The sequence below is a fragment of the Dermacentor silvarum genome, chromosome 1, assembly GCF_013339745.2.
Source record: "Dermacentor silvarum isolate Dsil-2018 chromosome 1, BIME_Dsil_1.4, whole genome shotgun sequence".
NCBI classification, from domain to species: Eukaryota; Metazoa; Arthropoda; class Arachnida; order Ixodida; family Ixodidae; genus Dermacentor; species Dermacentor silvarum.
Window position 1 is genome coordinate 305594219 of NC_051154.1, and position 22484 is coordinate 305616702.

At 48.6% G+C, this 22484-nt stretch overlaps 1 protein-coding gene and 1 non-coding gene across 2 annotated transcripts in view; one reads left to right on the forward strand and one right to left on the reverse strand.

Annotated features, from left to right (window-relative positions):
- LOC119437276 (calcium uniporter protein, mitochondrial) overlaps positions 1–22484 on the forward strand; it is a 250126-nt gene that overhangs the window by 192595 nt on the left and 35047 nt on the right. The gene's annotated exons all lie outside the window — the stretch shown is intronic.
- Trnac-gca (transfer RNA cysteine (anticodon GCA)) lies at positions 13303–13374 on the reverse strand. Its single transcript has one exon. It is a non-coding gene; the product is annotated as a tRNA-Cys (tRNA).

The following is a 22484-nucleotide window of genomic DNA, read 5'->3' on the forward strand; positions in this document are numbered from 1 at the left end:
GATAGTTCCGATCCCCATCTCGGGATTCTTGCGCGTCGGTATAATTTGCCGCCGCCGCTGTTCCCCGTGCTTTTGAACAGGCGCCCCCGCGCGGGCTCGCAGCCATCGGGTGTTACAGCTCCCAATGCGCTCTCGTTGCAAAGGTCAGCGCAGTTCTCGCCTTCGTTTTAGTCGCGGCGCTGCGGCATCGTTGCACCGCCAGCTGTCGTGAACTTAAAGCAGCTTTGCCAATTAGGGCACACGGCGGGCGGGTAATCTGCCCCGGGTTGATGAGGAGAAAGGTCGTAAGCGCCAGTTTACGCCGCGGGCAGTCTCAATTGACTCGCCGCTTGGGAAGCACCTGCGCCATGCACGTCGCGAAAGTGATTTCGACGGGAACTCGGGCGCCGCAGCCGAGTTGCAACTCCGGAATTAAGCGGTCGAAACCGCTCAACTGTTCGGCAATGTGCATGTGTGCGTCTCGAAATAGGCCTTCGCTTATTCCGGCCACTGCCCCGTACCCGCGGCCATTGTTCTGCGTCGCTGGGCGGCAGCTTTCGCTCTATAGAAGGAAAAGGGGTAAGACCGACCGCCCACTGCTCTCACTTTATACCGAATGAAATGGAGCGTTTTCCGCGCGGGCGTGTCTTCCAGTTCCCGCATAAAATTTCACCAACCACGTACCGCGCGATCCACCACGCCATATCTACGGTGTTCGCGTCACCAGTGATGCGTATCAGAATGCGCGTACTGAACGTGCACCGTTCACCCTGTCGTTTTCACTACGAGCTCACACTCCGGCCACCTCATGTCAAAAAAAAAAAACAAAAAAAAAAAAAAAACATGACAGCCACATCGACAACGCCTGCATTGGTACGCACAGATGTTTCGGGGCACCATTACGTCTTCTCCTTTGACAGTGACTTTCTTTGTACGCTTGTCACGGTTTCGGCTGACCGTAACGTCAAACACCCAGCGAGCTTCCAGCAAGTTTTCTACCAAGTTTCGAGCACGTTCAGGCGATCTTATAGTAGCCATCCTTGATGCGTATCGGCCTATTTTGATTGGACAGTTTTGACGCTTCACCACATTTCAGGGCAGCGTTACGGAAACCCTTGACTCGTGCGCGGGGTTTGTTGCTGCACGCAGAATGCACCGGAAACTCCTGCAGAGGCGGTAGTCCGCGAGGCGGTCTTCAACGCGTATGCAGGGGCGAGGAGGCTATGGCAGGGGACATGCGGCCGCGGAGGAGATTGCCTGGGTTTTAGCCGGTCTCCTGGTTGGGGCGGCCGGAGTGACCGTGACGCTGCACGTAACTATACTGCAAGAGCGCGCGCTCTGAAGTGCTGCATAGCTGACTCGGCGAGCTCGTCATTTCGCAAGGCAAGCTCCAGCGGCTAGGCGAGGGGGAAAGGCGGACCGGCGGTATTTTGCGGACTGTTGAGCAGCGGTGCGTTCCGCTCGCGACCACCGTAATCTCCGCAAGCGGCCCAGCTTACTCGCGCGCGCTCTTAATTTCTGCCGCCTGGCTGGGCGGTCTCTTTATATTTCAGCCTCTCCGGCAACGACTGAGCACTGGCGAATGAATTAAGGCGCGGAGCTCGCCCATTTGACCGCTCTGGACTGAATGAAGCGCGAGATGCGGGGTTTTTTTCTGGCGGCCCCTTGCAGTTTACTTAGAGAGAGAGTGTGTGTGTGTGTGTGTGTGTGTGTGTGTGTGTGTGTGTGTGTGTGTGTGTGTGTGTGTGTGTGTGTGTGTGTGTGTGTGTGTGTGTGTGTGTGTGTGTGTGTGTGTGTGTGTGTGTGTGTGTGTGTGTGTGTGTGTGTGTGTGTGTGTGTGTGTGTAGATCGGTGGCTGGTGGTAGTATCAGCATTGCACTGGATGTCGAAAACCGCACTCAGTGTGTTTTTCATTCTCGCAAGCGCCAACGTATCGACAGTGCAAACGAAAACGTTGTGGAATAAAAGCAAAATGGTAGAAAATGATGGCCACTGTGGTGTGTGCGCCCGTACCCAGCTGTAAGAGTATAAAACTCGAAAGTCTCTACGTGCCCACCTGCGCCCTCTGCACTTAAACTCGGCTTAGAGCTGCATCTTGCAGGCAGCTGGGGCGCTGTTTGGTCGACTGCCACGTACACAAAGCAAGTGCGCACACACGCATGTAATCAATAAGACGGAAGTATCTTCGACGTGTACGCGAATACCGAGTGTTCCGAAAAAATATTCGGCCAGCAAGCGATCTGAAAGTGTAGAAAAAAGTAATGAAGAAAGCGACGCGTTGTGCATGAGCAGGCCCACTCAACATCCACCGCCCCCCCCCCCTTTTTTTTCTCTCTCTCTCTCTGCCTTCGTAAGTGAGTTACCTGGTCTCTCACGCGTCGACGCGCGCAGCGGCTGTCGCTAAAATCGCGGCTCCTCAGCGCCGCAGTGCCTTCCTGTCTGGCGCATAGCACCGCTCGAGCACGGTGAGCAGTCTGTCGGGTCTCTAGCCCGAAGCACTCGCGTAATCCTTTTAGCAGCGAGGCCAGGCAGTCGCCCTCCTCACGTCTCTGCACGGCTGCAGGAGGACACTTGCTAGCCTGGATATGGGGATCAAAGAAAAAAAAAATATGCGATAGCGAGTCATTTAACTTCATTCCTTTTTTTTTCTCTGAACTTCCGTCTCGTTTTCTTTTTCTTTGTTTCTGTTTTCTTCTGTGGTCTATTCGCCAAAATTCTCTGCCGGCGTGTATTTGATGTAAAATGTGCTTCTGCTGGACAGCGATGCAAAGTTCTGAGCTAACGCCCTGCTTTTTTTTTTTTTTTTTTTGCGAGCCGTAGACCGTATCCACGGTGCTTTCAACGCGACCCGAAAGCTCTGCCTGTGCTTACGTGCAAGCACACGCAGTTCACTGAAAAAAAAAAATTACCAGTTTCGCCCGACGGGCGAAGCATTGAAGGCGATGGCAAGGTTTAATGTTGCGCTCGAGCTCCTCACACGGAGCTCGAGCTCCTATACAACAATTCGCGGGAGGTGCGCTTCGTGCAAGGCAACTGCTGTTAATTACGGGGCAAGAACAGCCGCCCCGCAGATACGGGCGTGTCGCAACGCTGGCTGCGATGGTGAACGCCGGCAGCGACGTTTACAGGCGTCGAAATTCCATGGTGCGCGAGGTGAGACCGACGGGGGAAAAAAAACGAAAAAAAAAAAAAAAAACGTCGATGTTTGTCAGCGCCCGGTGAAAGGACATAACTTTTATTTTGACGTCTATACTACCCGTTCCGCTCAGATTAGTTGCACGCACCATGATGTTGTATATGCAATCAGCTCCTCAGCAGAAACGCTTAATATGTGCGCGCGCGACGCTAGTGCCAGCAGCGGAAGCCAGAACGGTCACCCTGGCTCCGGCAGTATCGATTGAGCGTCCCCTTTGGCTTCGTCGTTTTTGCAGCCAAACACACTGCGCGCGTTTCTGGAGGTCTTCTAAACACCCATGCGCTTTCGGAGCCGCGCGTGTGCCGTCGATACCAGGACAGCACTACAGCGCAAACGGGCCTCGAGTTGTCCGTGTACAATTGTCCGTCGCAATAAAACAGTTCTGCAGATGTGGCTTCTGCGCAATAAAAGGCCGTATCGGGAGAAGCCTGCTTTAGGTGATTGTACCTTCGCTACGCCCGCGGTAGCTTGCGTAGCAGAGGCAACCCGCTTGACCGGGGACGGCGAGGAGGGGGGGGGGGAGGCCGCATAATGAGAGCGAAATTTGGGAAGGGCTTAGATGTGTGTTTGTTATACTCTCCAAGTTTCTGCCGCGGAGGTTGTTAGTGTACCTGTGCAATAAATTATTTGATTTTCTTTTTTAGCATATAGGCAGGCTGGCCTTTCATTACTTGGGCGTGGTCGCTGTAATACGCGGACCAATCTGTTTTTACTCTGTGCTTGCGCACTCACATGCTTTCGCGAACTTACCAAATCCACTGCGCTTTCAATATCGTTGAGAAATAAAATTATATAGCTCAATATGCGCATACAGGCTGCCACCCCTGCTTTGCATACACAAATATACGCCTCTTTTCTCTCTCGCGCGCGCGCGCTCTCTGGCTACTGAAAACTTCAATTATTTCAAACTTCAATTTGCCAAGCTGTTGCTGGAAGCAGCAAAATCCTCATCGGCCAGTGTTTCGGTCAACGCTCTCCCGACGTCTGCTGGTACTGCAAGTGATTTCCATATCATTGAACCTCTCCGTGTGTGTGTGTATACTACATGTTTATATTCTTGGCTGCCTGGAAAGTACTTTTTGCTCAAAAATCTGCACCGCCCGCGATGTCCATGCAGCAGTTGCGCTTTTCTCCATTTGCTCCCCCCCCCCCCCCCTACCGTTTTAATTATATTTGCGCATCTTAATACATTCGGCTTGGGAAATACTTTCATTCGGTTATTGGATGTGCACAGGGTTTCCGTTTTCTTTTTGCTTATTTTCTCTTTTCGGGACGTATTATCGTCCACGGCTGAGGTCAGATGATTAACAGAACGCAGATTTGCAACATTTTTTTTTTTTAATCCCTTTTCGTGTCCGACGTTGTGAGAGCCAATTCGAAGTTTCCATCATCTATACGGCGCAAATACATTTCCAACTGACTTCGCCGAAAATGTCCTGACGTTGCAGCGGATATGTTTACAGGGTGGATCGAGAGCTACCGGCGCAGCCCGGTGTTTTGCGCAGGCAATTATGAGAAGGATTATTTCGTCCGTTCCAATCGGTTTCACGCGTGCATCGACGTCGTTATCAAATGCACAAGTTACAAACGCTGCCCTTGCTTAGTTTTACGCCAACGCGTAATCCATGGTCGTCTGCAGCGCAACGTTTATGTATTATTGACCGATAAAAAAAAATTGTCGCCTGCTCGACAGCGCCGGAGAAAGTCGAGCTTTCCAAATTTGATTCCAGGAACGTAACTCCCGAATTGTGTCCCCATGCGTCTGGACGCGGACACGTTATAATGGTGTAGCAGGGTATACAAGAATCGGAAAGCGGGGAGTATATCGAGCGAGTCGCAGCAATACCCGCCGTTCGCGAGGAATTTGGCTCGAGAGTATATATATATATATATAGGGTAATTTCGTTTCGGCAGGTATATACGGGCTTATATACGTTCATTTACGCTCGTTCTCGCTTCTTATTTACGGGCTTTCCTGTGCGCGCAAAGCTCTTGCCTGTACGCCGCTCTTCGAACTCCGTGCTATGTATACTATGTGTTCTGCGACAACGTTAACTATAAGACTCCATATATAGAGTCTCATACGTGGCGTTTTCGCTTCGCGGCGCGCGTGTTCGTCTGTATATATAGTTGCAACGCCACGACGCGTGCATGCTTAAAAAATCACGCATCGCAAGTACATACGTATGAAAACTTTTGCATCTCGCAAAAGCGTGGAGTGCGTTACGAAAATGACACTGATTGAGCATTCGCGATATGAATTAAGACGCAAGAATTTATGGCAGTGCGTAATATACACCGGCATGCATCGACCCGTGTAGATTTAATTCCGTGAGCGTGTGGGTAAAAAGACGGGTAAATCTGTAGAACTAAGTCCCATCGAGCGTTAAAGGCGTGGAAGACATGCGCCGTGGATGGTCTGTTGTTACTGCGACAGGTGTTGTGACATGAGCTGTCATTTCAAAGTATAAATATAGGTATTGAATTAGTAAATATCAACATGGCGAGTGTGAAGGGAGCGCGCTGTGAAGGCGAAGCTGTTATGTCTGGCGCCGTTTAACCCCTTGGAGCACATATATATTTTTATTCTGATCAGGTGACTTCTCCAGCTGTGAGAGGATATGTATACCTTCAGCGGATGGCACACGCTGAACTTCAAGGGACGCAAGGAAATAGTTCACTTGACTGCAAGTTCACTAAACTGAATAATCACTAAAATATGGAACAGCATAGGGCACAGCATACATCGAGTCAAACGTGTTAAATGCGATCTGTGGAGTTATGGTTTATGGAGCGTAACAGTTACGTTGCTGCCTATATATCTCATTTTCAAAAAAAAATTAATTTTCATTTACACTGGTGCTCTTGAAGCGCAAGAAGTAACAAAACTGTCCGGAGAATCTATATTTTTGTGCACTTCCTCTGGCATAGCTTGTTGCTCAGACACGACGTCTCGCAACTTTCCAAGGTATCCTACACAGCCTCGGCTGTAGAGTTACAGGATTTGAATCTGCCTCGGCCATTGTATCTTCGTCGTCGCACTCTTCTTCTTCGGGACGAACACTGGAAACAATTTCCAGATGTTCAGCACAGGTAACGGGCTCACTGTCACACTGCACATAGTCTTCAAACGAAGCGTTGCTGTCTACATCCAGCTGGTGACAGAGCTCTGTCCGCATCCCGGGGTCGATCACCTCGTCGCGCTGTTCATCTCGCTCGCTTTCACCGCACGGGCGGGAAAGACCGGATTCATGCCAGCAGTTTCAGCATTTGTTATCCAAAACGAAGTTGGCCGAACAAAACCGAACACCGTGTGGCTCGTTTTCGTCTTCCACACGGGCGCTTTTGCTTGGCAGCGCTGTAAGCGCAAGCGATGTTGCGCCGCTGCCGCTGGAGGGCCGGTTTGGGGGCGGCGGGCTTCGGCTGTATAAGCCGACGCTGCTGAGCGAAAAACTTCATTGAACTGATTTCAAAAATGAGCCTGGGTCCACTGATCAAGTTCGTTTAACTGAAATATTCGCTATTCAGAAGTTCGTTTAACTGAAAGATTCTTGCATATAATGCATAGGGAAACCGCCGGGGATTTTCTAAAAGTTCGTTATTCTGAAATATTCGTTAAACCGACGTTCGTACAACTGAGAGTTTACTTATTTGAAATGCAAAAAACGACGCGAGGAGAAAGCGCTACCGGACTTACACAACAGAAGGTGCGCCGTCCTGATGCGATGAACATTTCGATAAGACGCCTGACGCAGAAATATTCAAATTAAGAAGGGGAAATAAGTCATGTAGTTAATGCTGCGCCGAATGACAAGAGCGAGGCCACTTGAAAGCGCTCGGCAATGCCGTGACAGCTGAAGATTGAATCACATGAGTGTAGAGCGTGTTCTAATATTTCCCTCTGGCAAGTATTTAATCGCCCGGCAATGCAGCAGATGAGTTTGTGACGCTGGCGCCTTTCTGCGCGCGCCTGTACAGTGCAGTGGCATATAGCTTCATCCAGTACTTGCAGCTAAGCGCCAGCAAAGTTAGAGCTGCACATATTGTGGTGTTTCCTTTAATAGTGGGCCGCACTACATATACGCTCAGTGATCAACGAGGTGATGCGTCTCGCGTGGTAGCCCAAGCAAAGATTGTCACGCCGACGCGACAAGCAGCGCAAGTGCCGATGGGAAATTAATAATCTTAGCCATGGAGCGAAATTAACCGTGGACATATTGCTGGGCATGACAAGGCTGGACGTGGCAGTCATCGCTATGCCGAACGCGACTGGGAGAAGGTACCGCAGATTCAAATACAGGACATATACGGTATGTTTGCATCGCACACTTCCTCGGTCACCGAACGCCGGACAATGCTGGACGCGAAGCGCATCGCGAACCACGGCTTGCGGGCCTGTTGCTGGGGTCGGCTGCACCTGCTATGCAAGCACGACCTGCAAGTGGAGAAGCGTCGATGCATTTCTCGGCGCGGGCTACAGACTTGCACGCTGCAGGTTGGATTTGCGATCACCGTCGAGCTGCTATAATGTTTCCTGTATGCGGCATTCTACGCGACTTCGACGTGACGTTAGTGCTGGGCTTCGCCCACTAGAGATCACAAATTGCTACCAGCTGGACTCGTCGAGTGACCGCGGCCGGGGAACGCTCGTTGGGCTCCTCAAGGCGAGGAACTCGAGAAGCATGCTGCGGCCAACGGACGAGGCAGATTAGCGCGTGGCTGCGTTCCTTTCGGCATGCCATCGCTTGGTCAATTCACGTCTGTACTGCCACGCGCCCGGTAGCGTGTTGCTAATATACAGGGTGTTCAAAATTAAGCTTTACGGAATTTTTATAAATCGCCTGTGGCACGTAGCGTAATTTTTCTCATTGAGCTGGGTTATTCGATGAGGCGGGCATTAGTAGCACGAGAAATCGAAATACATCTTCAAATCATTTAAAAAATTTTCTTCTTACTTCATTACTTCACGACACATATTGCAGTTTACGAATTGTAGCCGGTGAGCTTGTCAGGCGTATCCACTTGGAATGAATTTCCAGGATGACACCAGTTTGGACATCATCATCATCATCATCAGCCTATATTTATGTTCACTGCAGGACGAAGGCCTCTCCCTGTGATCTCCAATTACCCCTGTCTTGCGCTAGCTGATTCCAACTTGCGCCTGGAAATTTCCTAACTTCATCACCTCACCTAGTTTTCTGCCGTCCTCGACTGCGCTTCCCTTCTCTTGGTATCCATTCTGTAACTCTTAACGGTCCACCGGTTTGGAGATATGCGCCATCAAAATCGCCGTAAAAATGCACTATTGTTTCACTTACTTTTTTACCAAAATGCTGTTTTATACATTGAAGCACAAAAGTAACTGGAACGCCCATGCATTTCGTCCCACACTTTGGGAAATAATATCTCGAAACACGGTGTCATCCTGGAAATTCATTTCATGTGGATGCGTCTTGCAAACTCACCGGCTACAATTGGTAAATTGCAATGTGTGTCGTAAGGTAATTAACTAAGAAGTTCATTAGTCAAATTTTTTTTTGTTACTTAGTTGAATATGTTTTTCTTTTCGATTTCTCGTGCTACTAATGTCTGCCTCATCAACCGCCGTGGTTGCTCAGTGGCTATGTATGGTGTTGGGCTGCTGAGCACGAAGTCGCGGGATCGAATCCCGGCCACGGCGGCCGCATTTCGATGGGGGCGAAATGCGAAAACACCCGTGTACTTAGATTTAGGTGCACGTTAAAGAACCCCAGGTGGTCCAAATTTCCGGAGTCCCCCCACTACGGCGTGCCTCATCATCAGAACTGGTTTTGGCACGTAAAACCCCATAATCTAATCTAATGTCTGCGTCATCAAATAACCCAGCTCAATTATCAGAACTATGCTGCCTGCCACAGGCGGTTTCTAAAAATTCCGTGAAGCTTAATTTTGTGCCGTTATAAACGTGTGCGTACGTGCGAGCGCGCACAAGAGCGAGAGAGACAGAAAGGCGCTCCTCCGCCTCCCTTTTGAGTACTTCGGCACGACTGCCACTGCAGGACCGGTATTTTGTAGCGATGCGTCATGCTTTGTTCTATACTAGTCTTATCATCCACCGCCCACGGCCGGCTGATGCCGTTGATAACGTGGGCGGACCGTCGCTCTGACTACTGACCATGCGCGAAAAGCGCGCAAAGGCATTAGCATCGGAAAGGCATCGCTACAAAATACCGGACCAGGCAGCGCTCGACTCGGCAGCGGCAGCAGATCTGTGACGGACGAGTAATAACCGGCACCCCACCCTTGCGCCAGCCTTCGAGCAATTCCCATGCCCCTGGAGCCTCGCTTTGGACTGACTCGTAAGGTGTAGCTCTCCAACAACGGGCACAATGAAGCCCTCCACGTCCAACTCGGCAGCAGTGCTCCTGAACCACGGTTATAGGGTGGCTAGAATTTGGAGGTGTGAAAAGCGCGGCGCGTTTCCCTAACCACGGCAGTGCTGCAGCGTTCTGCTCGAGCGCAGTTCGTTTCGTGTCCCTTCTAAGGCTATAACTGCCTTAGAAGGGCGGCTTGGAACGGAATATTGAAATTGTGTTCGGGCTGTACGGGTGTAAAGCCACAAAGGCGGCTTGAAGATTTGGCTTTTTTTTTTCTCCCCCCCCTCCCCCCCCCCCCCTCCCCCCCTTCGTATACGCGTTTCGTCGCCCTGGTTTCTTTCTTTATTTTTACTTTTCACGTGAGAGGCGACTTCGCGTGTTCTTTTTCTTCCCGTGGTGTACGAGGAAAGCACAGCCAAAATGAGGCCGGAATCGCAGGTTTTTTTTTTTTTTTTTTTTTTTTTTGCGTGTGACTGCAGTCCCGTCTTTTACATGTACACCGTTCGCGCCCGAATGAAATATGTCTTCCTGCACGCGTGCCGCCCAGTCTTCCCCGCGATAACACGATTAATGTTTAGAGCGAAAAACATTTACTCTGCGTATAGTTCCCGCTCCCGGCCGGGGAAATATATAATCTCCAGAGTTCTTATTTCAAACCAGTTTCGTCTGGTTATTGTATTCGCAGTTGATTAATTCGCTCGCCCGGCCAACTGCAGGCATTTCGCGGCACGCGAAAAGATGGCGTCGTCTTTTGATTTACTTGCCTATTGGTTCGCTCGTTGGCTTGTTCCTTTTCCAGGGACTGCTTCACCTGTACGCTTACGTTGAGACTTCTGCTTGCGAGAGGCACGCCTCGTGGTATAATGTAATAGTTTATTCAGCACGTCTTGTGCATAATACACGTTTCAGGCCGGCCGAACTCGAAGCCTCATAGGGCTTGTATGACGGCGCCTGGCAGGCAGCAGAAGTCGGGCTATAATAGGTCGTGCGAATTCCGCACACGATCGAAGTAAAATTCTAGTAGCGACAGTCGCGAAAATACATAAATATGAGCCGTAACTTAGACAAAAAAAAAAGATATGTACACGAAGTTAGAAAGCAAGACTGTAATAATTCTACTAAATAGTAAACGAGGGCTATGGTTATATCGATTTATGTATCAAAACTACGCACAATAAATTACAGGGGAGTATCTGCAAGCGCAAGTGCAAACCCTGAGGGTAAAAATAAGTAAATAATACAATAAATAAATAAATAAATAAATAAATAAATAAAAGTGATACAAGCAGAAAGAGCGAGACTAAAGAAAATTAGATTAACTAAGACTACAGTACACAGTAGCATATTGCTAGAACTCAGATGGCAAAATAAACAAGTTTGAATTAACAGTATGTGTCAAAAACAGCACTGCCCGGGCTTGGGCTGGCCCGAAACCCCGGGCCCGGCTCGGCCCGCGGGCCGCGGGCTCGTTGAATCGGGCCCGGGTCGGGCTCGGGCCTAGGAACTTCGAGCTCGGGTCTCACTCGGGCCCAAGTAGGCTCGGACATGCCATTTGCTACTGCGAAAAGCTGGGGCGCGATCCGGGCCAACCGAATAACTGAGGCCTTCACTATAGGCATGCTGCATGGTGACGTTGGGGATTTAAAGAGTGCCACATCGATGGTTCATATGTGCCCCCCACTACAGCTTAATGTGGAGGTAAAGAATGTGTATGTTATATTTCATACCCATAATATTAAGTACGAAAGCATATTTGAAATATAGGTTTTCCATAAACACGCATCTAAGCTCTAAATAATTGTTGTCTGAGCGAATGATAACCGAACAAATGTATCCCACAGAGTTCTAATATGCACGGACATCCTGACTTGCGCAACTGCGCGTGCTACAATGAGCTGAAAAGCGCGGTCGGTGTCTGGCGATAGGAAAGAAAATGAACCGCGGCCTGGATGAGAAAAAAGTGCTCGCGTAATGCTTGTTCTTAGCTAATCCGCCTCTGTGTAACGGAGTGGAACTCGCTTACCTCTAACATCGCTGATGTAACAGGTCCATCCTTATGCGCGTTTACTAGGCTAGTGAAAAACATTAACTCTGTAATGCCCAAAGCATCGCATTGTCACGTGGTAGTGACGGTGGAGAACGCAGTAACAACAGAAGTTGGAAGGTGATTCAACCTCTAGTTTAAGTCGATGAATGAATACACGCAAAATTGCCGCGCGATTGGCCGCTCGAGGACTTTGCGTGTATTCGCGGGCTTCTTTCACGCCCGGAAAAACACTTTTATGTATAGCACGTATTGAGCAACAGAAAGCTGTATCGCGGGAGTTTCTCATTAACACTTTTCATCTAACTATAATATTTGAGAAGTTGATTAAAAAATTAGCACTAATTGTGTGCTTAGGCGGAAAACAAAAAAATAATCTGAGTATCTCCAAGCGACGGCAAACGTTACCTTGGTTCTGTGCAGCTACGGGGTATTTTCACATCTTTAAATCTTGTTGCACGATAACTGGCACACCCTGTATATATCTGGAGCATCACGGCGAACAGTCGTCCCATGGGGCACATACCCAGAGTAGCACATGTTGGCCAACATTTTTAGGCTGCATGCGCGATCTCCGGGATCGGCCCACGAAAGAAGTTGGGAAACATACCCGCTACGGAAAAGTGGTGGTAACTCGCTGAAACTTACTCTTTATTGGGCGAACATGTGCCCAGAAAAAGCAAGTGACACACTCGATAGCGGCGAGCACAGTCGGCGATCGTCGAAATCTGATCATTTGCGGGTCATACGCGTCGGCTATTTATACTTCACTCATCGAACGTTACACAGCGTAATCGCATGGTGCTCGCACAAGTTCTAGAACGTACAACACCATTATCGTCAGGCATGCGATCAGATTACGAAAGGTTCAGCGACCACAGAATCGGCTACAACAGTCGAGAACGTTCTGATACACGCAGGCACGTCTTGCACCCGAGCGATAACGTTTAACATTTGTTAGCCGGGGAAAAGCGGTCACCGGAGAAGATGAAAGTACACGTGTCGGTATTATACGCTATACGCCCCTTAATTTGAGTGCCTCAAAAATGCTGTCTTAAGCGCGAACAAAACTTAGGGCAAAGCCCATAGTTACGTTTTTGTCATGCTGAGGTGAAGTTTCAGCTGGGGGATAGTTAGTAGTTACTATAGTATAGTATTACTATAGTAGTTAATGAATTATTAAGTGTTGATCGGGTGTCCGCGCTTAGTTCATTAACTATACTATACTAATTAAGTTATAGCTCAAATAACTTTCATGTGTTTTTTTGCACAAATGTACTCTTCATGACCAGAGATAAAGGTGAACAATTTGTTCTATTTTTTCTTGATGCGGAACTGTTTGGGGCGCATTATAGGCTTAATGACCTGACATCTTTCATTGTGCCTTAGCATTCTCCGCGGTTCGCTTAGTCTTCTCCGCGGCTCGCTAAATCTTTACAAAGTTGTTTTCAATGCCTATAGTATAATTGAACTTTGCACTGTTTTATTGCCTAATGTTTAATCTCAGTTTGGCGCTAGCTGTGCCGGTACGTTAAAAGTGTATTTGGTTGCACGAATTGTTTTAATTCAATGCCCTTAGGTATCGAAATAAAATTAAGCATACTGGCAGGACGACTGCCGCTCAGAACATGGGAATTTAAGGGTTACCAAACTCCTTGGAAAACTACGTTCCCACGTTTGTTAAAAAAAACGAAAAAAAAAACAATTTAAAAAAATTCACGCCTAGGGGGCACCCGGATTTGAACCGGGGACCTCTCGATCTGCAGTCGAATGCTCTGCCACTGAGCTATACCCCCACAGCTGGGCACATAGCCAGAACAACGCTGCCGCACCGCGTTCTGCGTCTGCGGACGTGTCGGAGAACAAGCGATGGGAAAGGGTTGGGGGCCGCCTGGGATTACGACGACGCCAGTTTCCTGTAGGTGGCGTTGATTAACACCGCAAAGCGTTGACGTCTGGGGGAGGGGGGAGCCGGCGCTCTTCGTCGATTCCGCCGTCAGCAGCTGCCACGGCGTCAGTTTGCTGCCTCCGAAGCGTGCTGCCAGCGGCTGGTTGGTTGAATCGTGGCATTTGCGTATAGTTACCGCGATGTATAGAATGCTTTTTCCAGCGGCGCCTTCGCTTTTCTTCGCGTACCACGTGTCTTGTACCGGCGGCATGGTTCTCTGGCATCTATACATTGATATTTCTTATCGGTGTCACCGATGCCGCGGCGATAATGGCGGCGTGAGATCCAATGAAAAGGGAGGACGAAAGTAACGGAAGACTGAACGGGGATCGTTTGCCATACCTTGCTCTTTCTCTGTTTCGTGTCAGCTCTCGCGTTCCTCCTCTTCAGCTCTGCGGTGCTGGCTGGGCACTCGGTGAAACCGGCTGTGTGTTTACGAGCCGTCTGTGAGCGTCTGCGATACGAAAAGGGCCAATTCAAGATGTCATTTAGTATATGGCGGATCAAGTAGTAAACGGAAGCGGGAGCTATGCAACGGGGCCTAGAAACCGAGTTCAAAGCCTGTTAATTAAGGCACTTAAGAGAACTCGCAATGTGCGCTGGTCTGGGAACGCTCTAAGCTTCCCTATTTGAAAGTAGAATCCATCATAACAGCCCCACTAAAGGGATAATAAAATGTTTTTTTTTATTATTATTATTCAGTAGTAGTTGTGAATTTCTCCCCCCACAATACCAGAAATGCCACTAATAGCCCAATACGAGAAATTAAAAGCTGTATTCATTCATCATTCAGATTTGGGAATTCTTAATCACCTATACAGAAGCTGACGCACTGGCGGCAAATTACAAAAAGAAAGTGGGGGAAAGGGAGTTTAAGCTTCACTTTCCGCTGTAATATCGCATCTCTTTCCGCCAAATGATTCAAAATCGGGTATTGTTTCGGATAGCACAAGGCTAGTACCTCAGGTAATAAACAGATGTAGCCAAAATGCATAAATATACTACGCGTATCTGGTGCTCCCGGTTGTACTAGCGCTTTTGGTGCGTTAGTTACAACGCCGCACGCAACGTCATCTGTACTTCGCGGGGAAAGAAGGAGGATATTGCTGCGTCATATGAGTGTATCTGGCGCACATTGTAGAAGTCGTAACAGTAGACCTCCTAACACGGAGTAAGCCCTCCGCCGAGAGAGATCGAGAAAGAGAAACATCCAAGCAGATTCAACTCAGTTATTTTACGTAGATGTCACTATACGTATAGGTGTTGTTTGTTGTTGTGACACTCACTGACCCAAGTTGGCGTCAAAGAGGTTCATTGAAGAGCGGCGCACACCCAGGAGCCCATAACGAGTGGCACCTATTTTTAGACTGCACTATCTTCAGGATCGGCCCACGAAAACGCCGTGATGCACGCGAAAAAAAAAAAACTGGGTATTCAGAGCAGAATGCTTCGCATTAACAGAGACGATAAACGGTGGCATAGTGGTATAGCCATAACAGGTCTTGGTCAGGTTTGGCTCTGACAGCCACTGCCGCTGGTCTGTCGACCATGGAGAGACGTGCTTTAGTGGCAAACACGTAATTTCCGATAGCGCGATTGCCGTATAAATCGCGTGGCTGGAGTCTGTGTTGCTTGTGTGCTTCCGCCGAGCGCATACGTTCACTCGAGCGTGAACGCGCAGGCTCGTTAACCGCATTTATTATCACCGACAACAACATGTTGCTGTCACCGTCTGCGTGTTATTGCCGTGTTGCACTGCAGGCATATACAGGGTGTTTCAGCGAACACTTTCACAATTTATTTAGGGTTGCCTGTGGCAGATAGCCCACTTCTAGTTAATGAGGTGGTCTACTCGAAGAGGCGGACATTACTTGCACAAAAAGTTTAAATGCATAATCGACTAATTTAGAAAAATTCACTAATATATTTTTAACCAATTACCTAATTGGTTAAATAGTTCCAGTTAACTTTGTGCTAAAATGCATAAAGCGACGTTTTCTTACGAACTTAACTGGAACGCCAATGCATTTGTCCGCAAAGTTCGGGAATTGATATCTCGAAAATGGTGTCATCCCGAGAATTCGTTCCAAGTGGATCCGCCTTGCGAACTCCACGGCTACAATTTGTAAATTGCAACATGGGCCATCGGGTAATTAGTTAAAAACTTAATTAGCGAATTTTTGTTAATTATTTGATTACGCATTTCGATTTCTTGTGCAAGTAATGTCCGCCTCTTCGAGGAGACCAGCGCATGAACTATAATTGTGCTATCTGCCACAGGCAACCTTTAAGAATTTTTGAAAGTGTTCGCTGAAACACCCTGTATTGTAGGCATGATGAAATTTGCAGTTTCCACATCAGTGACACATTCACGTTAAAAAGAAAGAAAGAAAGAAAGGTATGAAAACGCTAGACTTTCCTTAGTGCATTTCGAGAAAACCGGAGCCAAAGCTGAGCATTTTGTGTAATCTTCGCATGGGCAAACAAATAGTTTAATTCCTCTGTACCCGCGGCGCTGGCTGAATGTTATGGCGTTCTGCTACTGAGCGGGTTTGCCTCCCGGTTGCGGCGGTCGCATTGCGATGGGGGCTATAAATCCAAAAACGCTCGTGTGCTTAGGCTTACAGGTGCACGTCAGAGAACCCCAGGTGGGCAAAATTAGTCCGCCGTCTCCCACTACGGCGTGCCCCGTAATCAGATCGTGATTTTCGTACGGTATACGCCAGAATGTTTTCATGAACAAGTCAGAAGAAGAGTCGGCAGTTCACAATAGCACACGATTCCAAGTTATTGTTTTTCTACGTTTCCCATGCCGCGCACCTCGTAGATAAGAGCCCAGGGTCTCGTCCGACCTCGATTAATCACCGTGTCTCTCTCCCTTTCCCTGCTCCCTCAACGAGCGGAAACCTTCGAAGTCGAGCACACGGCGTACACGGAGAACGAACAGTACTGGTCACATGTCTCGTTCCGCGCTGGAGTCTCGCGAAAAACAAGCGCTGTCACCGCTGGCCGATCGCGCCGCAGTCGTCATTCTCGCCGACCGGTTATGTTTGTTGTCCACGGCTACGGTTGTTAACTCAGCCCTTTCTTTTCTTTTTTTTTTCTCTCCACCTCACTTTTCATAATGTGACCTCCCCCCCCCCCCTCCCCCCGACAACGTATATCATGACGCTCGAGCGCCTCCTTCGGACACCTCTTGCTCCACGGGTGCAGACAGAAGGGTTTGTCGCGATTTATCGCGCGTTGAGGGAGACCAGGTTATAGAGAGGCAGAGAGAGTGCGTGTAATACTGGAGGCTGGGTGACGCATTGCCAAACGTGCCTGCTTCTTCCTGCTCCCACCTTAATACTTCGAGTCGTGGTGCGGAAAGGTTGCAACCGACGAGGCAAAGTCAGCAGAAACCGCGCCCGTGTCCTAAGGAGGGAGGGGGGGCTGCTGTCCCAGACAGCTGCCCGGACGCGATTGCGCGGCCTACCTGTCATGGCAACGCGTGCAGCTAGCTATACTGTTCGCACTTTTTTATTTTCTTCTCCTCTATGTCTTGTAAATAGCAGTTTACGTAGCTGTTCATCCTGTCGGGGACGACAAAAACAAACGAATAAATAAACAATGGCGGCAGGCTACACACCGCGACGAAGGAGCGAGCGAGAGAGGGAGTTCCCCTTGGGAGAGCGCCGTTCGCACTCTTTCTCCGTTCAGTTTTTCGCAGCGGATTGAACAGTCTTGCAGAGCGGTGTGGCGTGCTGAAATTGCTTTTCAAAAGAGCGAGTGAAACAATTGGAACGTTCGCTGTTGCGCTTCTGTGTGGTGCTTTATTCTCTCTTCCTTTATTCTTGAGAGACCGAGAAGGAGGAGGTGACGGTGTGTTGGCGCGTTTTTCGTCGTGGACGACAGCTTGACTGTATACTATAGAATCGAGCTAGGCTGCAGCATGCGTGCTCGGCTTCGTGGTTTCTTCGTGCGGAAAAAGAAAGTTAGGTGACATTGCAAAGCCCACGCGTTAGCGCTTTTGCTGCGTTCTCGGCACGTATATCTCCAGCTGCTCCTCGTGGCGCATTAACCGTCGCGGTGTGTCAACGCCACCGTTGGTCTTTTTTTCTCCGAACGGAGAGCAGAGCGGAGCAAGTTCACCGCCTATTGTACGTTCACTTGCCTCGCCAAGTCGCCATCTTGCTTTTTCGCATTTTGGGCAGCACGAGAGATGTATATGTAGCGCGACAGTAAGGCTCTTGCGTGTGCGTATAGTGTGTCAGGATCGTTGTGTTATTACACAGAGCGGACTGTATGCAACTGTCTTCCTGAAATTTACGTGTGTGGGTTTTTTTTCCGGATATTTCGGTACGTGTGTCGAATGGCGTATGAATTTCCGGTAAATTTTAGCATACTTACGGTGTAATTTTGTAGTCTCGTGTTTCTCTGCATACATTCCGTGACTTGCAATCACATAAATCTGCGCATGCGACGTTATACCTTCTTAGTGTTCAGGAAACTCAATTGAACAAGCTGTGGCATTTAAATTTCAGCGCGCGGGCAGCAACTATAGTTACCGGCGCTGCCATCCCAACTGATTTATTCATTCGTTCATTTTGACGCCCCCCCGCAAATGACGCTTGGGATATGACAAGCGCCGCAATGTTGTGCTGCCGATTCGTTTTGATCGCAGCGGTTCCTTTAAAGGCGCACCTAACCTTTTTCGCATTCCATTCCCACCGAAATGCGGCTGCCGTGGCCTGTATATACTCCAACCCTCGACGTCGTGCTCGGCAGGAACGTTGCTGTACAAGGGAAGGGGGGGGGGGGGGGGGGGATGTTCATCCGCTCCCTGTTGTGTACCGGCACGTGCGATAATTCCCATGCGCTCGCTTACGCCGTTGACTCCTCCGGTCACGTGCCTCCGGTACATAGCAGCTGCGAACGACGCGCCGCAGCACGCCGGAGGTCGAAGTCGCACGGTAATTGTTTCGTGCTCGGTCTCCCTCTGCCGCCGCCCGCGCCAGCACTTTTTCTGAAAACACTGTGCAGGCCGGCTAGGTTCTGTTTGGCAGCCCAGTGTTTTCGCTCACGTTTCGTGTTATGCAGCCATCTTGATTGCGCTGAACACGTGATCGCTTTGTTTCCACGCTCTTTCCGAAGTTATCCTGAATGCCTGCTTCGCCGCCTTGCTGTAAAAACCCGGCTTTTCTATTGGTGCCTCGCAGGCGGCACAGCGACACCCGTCGCCACATTGCACAATGCGATGCATTGTAAATGCAGCTGCCGACCTCCGCTATTTGCTACGGAGTTTGCAATAAATATTCAGTCTTTGCTGTCGCAGCCACGAGTTCAGCTGTACTTATGGTTTTTATACTAAAAATATTTTAGGTGCCGTACACACGTTTTCTACAATATATATATATATATATATATATATATATATATATATATATATATATGTTTCGTGCACGGTGGACAGACCGGTCTCCCCGCCGATTTGTCTTCACCTTATACGCGTAATGAAACACGCAACTATTTTCTAGGCGTTCTTCATCTTAGCATTAAAGAAATAAATTCCGAACACGAATAGATCCAAACGTTGTTTTTGTTATTCCCGCATCACTATGTATATATGTCAGCGCACGTGTTGCGGTGTATGTGTGAGCAATGAGCACGGATTTGCTCTCTGCAGCCCAGGGTTTGTTGATTATCGCCATCGCTAGCGGTTGCGCCACACGCTGACCCACTTGAGTGGTGCGTTGCGGGACGAAAGCGATATTTTGGTGTTGCCGCTTGGTTCGAAAGAATGCTCTTGAGTATAGGGGTGTGCAAGTAGTAAGTTCTGGGACCGAATCGAATGCGAACGTAATAGCATGCCAGAAGCGAATCGAATCAAATATCTAATACTTTTCGAATAGTGAATTAACAGCTGTTTTCGACAGTCATATAAAATAGGGGTGTGCGAATATTCCAAATATCGAATACGTGTCGAACAGTCTTTTCTATTAGGTTCGTATTGGATTAGATAATTATGTAATCGAATTTGTCGAATATTCGTTTCTATCGAATACTATATAAGGGATAACGAGAATTGTTGCAGTCAGCGCAGATAAAACAGAATGCCGAGTCCTCCGAATGATTCTGCTGCAGCGGAATTCGTGGTTGCTACGCATAGGCAACGTATATATGCTGAGCGAACGCATCAACACCACTTCGGCAAAATAGTTTCTGCAGCCGTTAAATGAGCATAAATAAGCGTGCCTCGCCTTATGCACGCTAGGAATGTATCTCGATTAAGGCAGAGTAACTTATTATTTGTTCGATTCCAGCTTGTTGTTTGGACTGCTTCGAAACGACGTGCGGTGCTCTGTAGTGTTACGCTTGCCTCGTTTAACGAGCGCAACGCTCTACTCCGTTCGAGGCATCTTTCTGTCATTGCCGTCAGTGTCATGGCCCACCGGATATAACATTTCAGTTGTGTCTCGTGTTCGAGTTTCCCAGTTGACCAGGCGTCCAGTTGTGAAAGGCGTTACATGCAGGTATCAATTAAATAACGTAAACAAGCCTTTTCGCCAAACAGACGCCACGCAAACTTCATATTTCAGAATGTTTCGAAATTACAAATATTCGGTATTCGATTCGATTCGGAAATTTTGCTGTTCGGGCCACCTTATAATACAAAGCGATGTATATTCACAACGTTTGAAAGTTTCTGTCATTATATGACATGTTATGAAATGGTGTTTATTAAAAACACGAATGGAGCATTAGGAGTAGATAAGTTTATTCGCATACTCAGGAGTTGTTGGTGAGTGCAAATGGTAGCGGTTGAGCCAGAAAAGTGTGCATGGCTCCGTGTGCGTCGAGTGCGTGCTCCAATAGTTAAGTGTATAACTTCTATAGCTGTTTTTTTTTTTCTACTATAGCCGCCGGGGCCCGGCGAAATTTCTCGTAGTTTTGCGCTAATTTTATGCCTTATTTATTAATTTTATCGCGCGCAGTTGACGATTTGAAATACTTAAAAAAACTATTCGAAAAATTTCGTATCTATACGAATAGTGGCTATTCTATTCGAAGACTGAGTCTAATATGACAATATTCGATTCCGTATTCGAAGGTTTCGAATATTCGCACATCCACCAACGGTACTCGCTCCGACCCGTAAGTCGCGCCAGTCTTCAGCGTCGTATATATCCTGAACCTATATAGTATTGCTTTGGGGTTGCTCTTTATTTGATTTGCAGCGCGGTGCTCTAGCTAGGCAATAGTGCGGCTGGACGTCTGTACTTATACCGGCTTCGTGGTCGCGTTGAACGCTGACCTAATCTGCATGCTTGCAGACTATTACGCCGCTGGGTCTGGCCCCGTCCGTGAAAGGAATGCGCATCGGTTGGTGGCAGAAGACAGACTGAGTTTATTTTCTACAAAAGATGCAGGCAAGCACCGCGTGTGTTCGAGGGGGCAAACCCTCAGCCCTCGGTCCCTGCCCGGTGGCCGAGATGCTGGGGGCGGCGGAAGATTCTCGGAACTCGACTCGGGGTGGGGTCGCTTCCTGTTTCTGCCGCGCTGGTGCGTTGCCCCCTCGTACGCTACAATTATACTACACCTATATACTCTTACGTAACTTGTGCCGAAAATGTGAGAATATGCGAGTTCCACGTAGCGGTATACAGAACCGAGGTAATGTTGTTTGCTGTCGCTTGGAGCAAGTCAGACTGTTTTTTTTGTATTTTCCTGTAATTAGTTACTAATTAACTTCTCAAATATTATAATCGGAGCAAAATTGTCAATCAGGAAACTGTAGGCCATCGTGAAAAATTCCTGATCCATCTTTCTGTTGCGCCACATCAAAAGTGTTTTCCAAGCCTGAAAGAAGCCCGCAAAAGGTGCCGCGCGACTAGGCACTTTTATTGCGATGGACACTCGAAGCGCGCCGTCGCCGTTGTCGTGAGGATCCGCATATATTTAGGTGTATGTATGCTATATGCTTATCAATGCCGTATATGCGGGTTATATTGCTACAGTATTATATCACACCAGGTCTTACGTTCCTGACTAAATTAAATTGTTCCTCCGGATTTGGCAGCCCGCAAACAAATGTCACGAAACGTAACATTCACAGCGCATGCCTTTTGTCTTAAATTTTTCTCAGACTAGTAAATATTAAAAGAACGAAACAGTATCAGTGCTCATACCTGAAAGTGATGCAATTTTACTGGCGCGGCGTTTTTCGGGAAGCGTATAGCTAGTGGCGCCTGTGCCATGTCATGACAGGCCCTACGCATGGCGTGTTGAAGCTTTTGAGGGTGCCAGAATTTTTGGCGCACAACCGTCCGAGCAGTTCCAGCGCAACGCTTATAAGCCTTGCTATCGCATGCAGTCAGTGCTACGGCCCCTTCGGGCGATACTGCCAGTTTGTGTTTCGCGGGCTTTCTTTCATGCTGACTGACTGAATAAACTTTATTGAAACCAGCAAGAAGTGGTGGCTGCTTGGCAAAAAACTTTTATGTAGCAACAGAAAGATGGATCAGGAAACACACGCACACGCGCGCATACGCGCTCTCGAATATGCCTGCACGTGATGGACGCGCACGCCCTGTCCTGTACATGTATACTGTGTGTGTATATGCCTGCTTATCGTGCGTATTCTATTGCTCAAGGTACACGTTGTGCACAATGTTTCTACATTTGGCTCGGTCGCACAGGAGTCCATCGCCTGCCAGAGCAGCAGACTCTTTCGAGAGGTTTCACCCAAATGAGGTGATCGCTCACCGGGCCCCGGACGCGCATGTGGCAAGCTGGCGAGTCGCGCGCTCTGACATCCACTGCTGCGTCACGTCGCTCCGCGGTACGTGATTAGGGGTGGAAGACGCCTGCGCAGCGCCGAATCAGCGCATTTCCCCACTCGATGAACCGTATCAGTGGGAGTGAATTTTGAGCTCGGAGGAAGCTAGGCAGCCTTCGTGGGAACACGTGCTCTATATA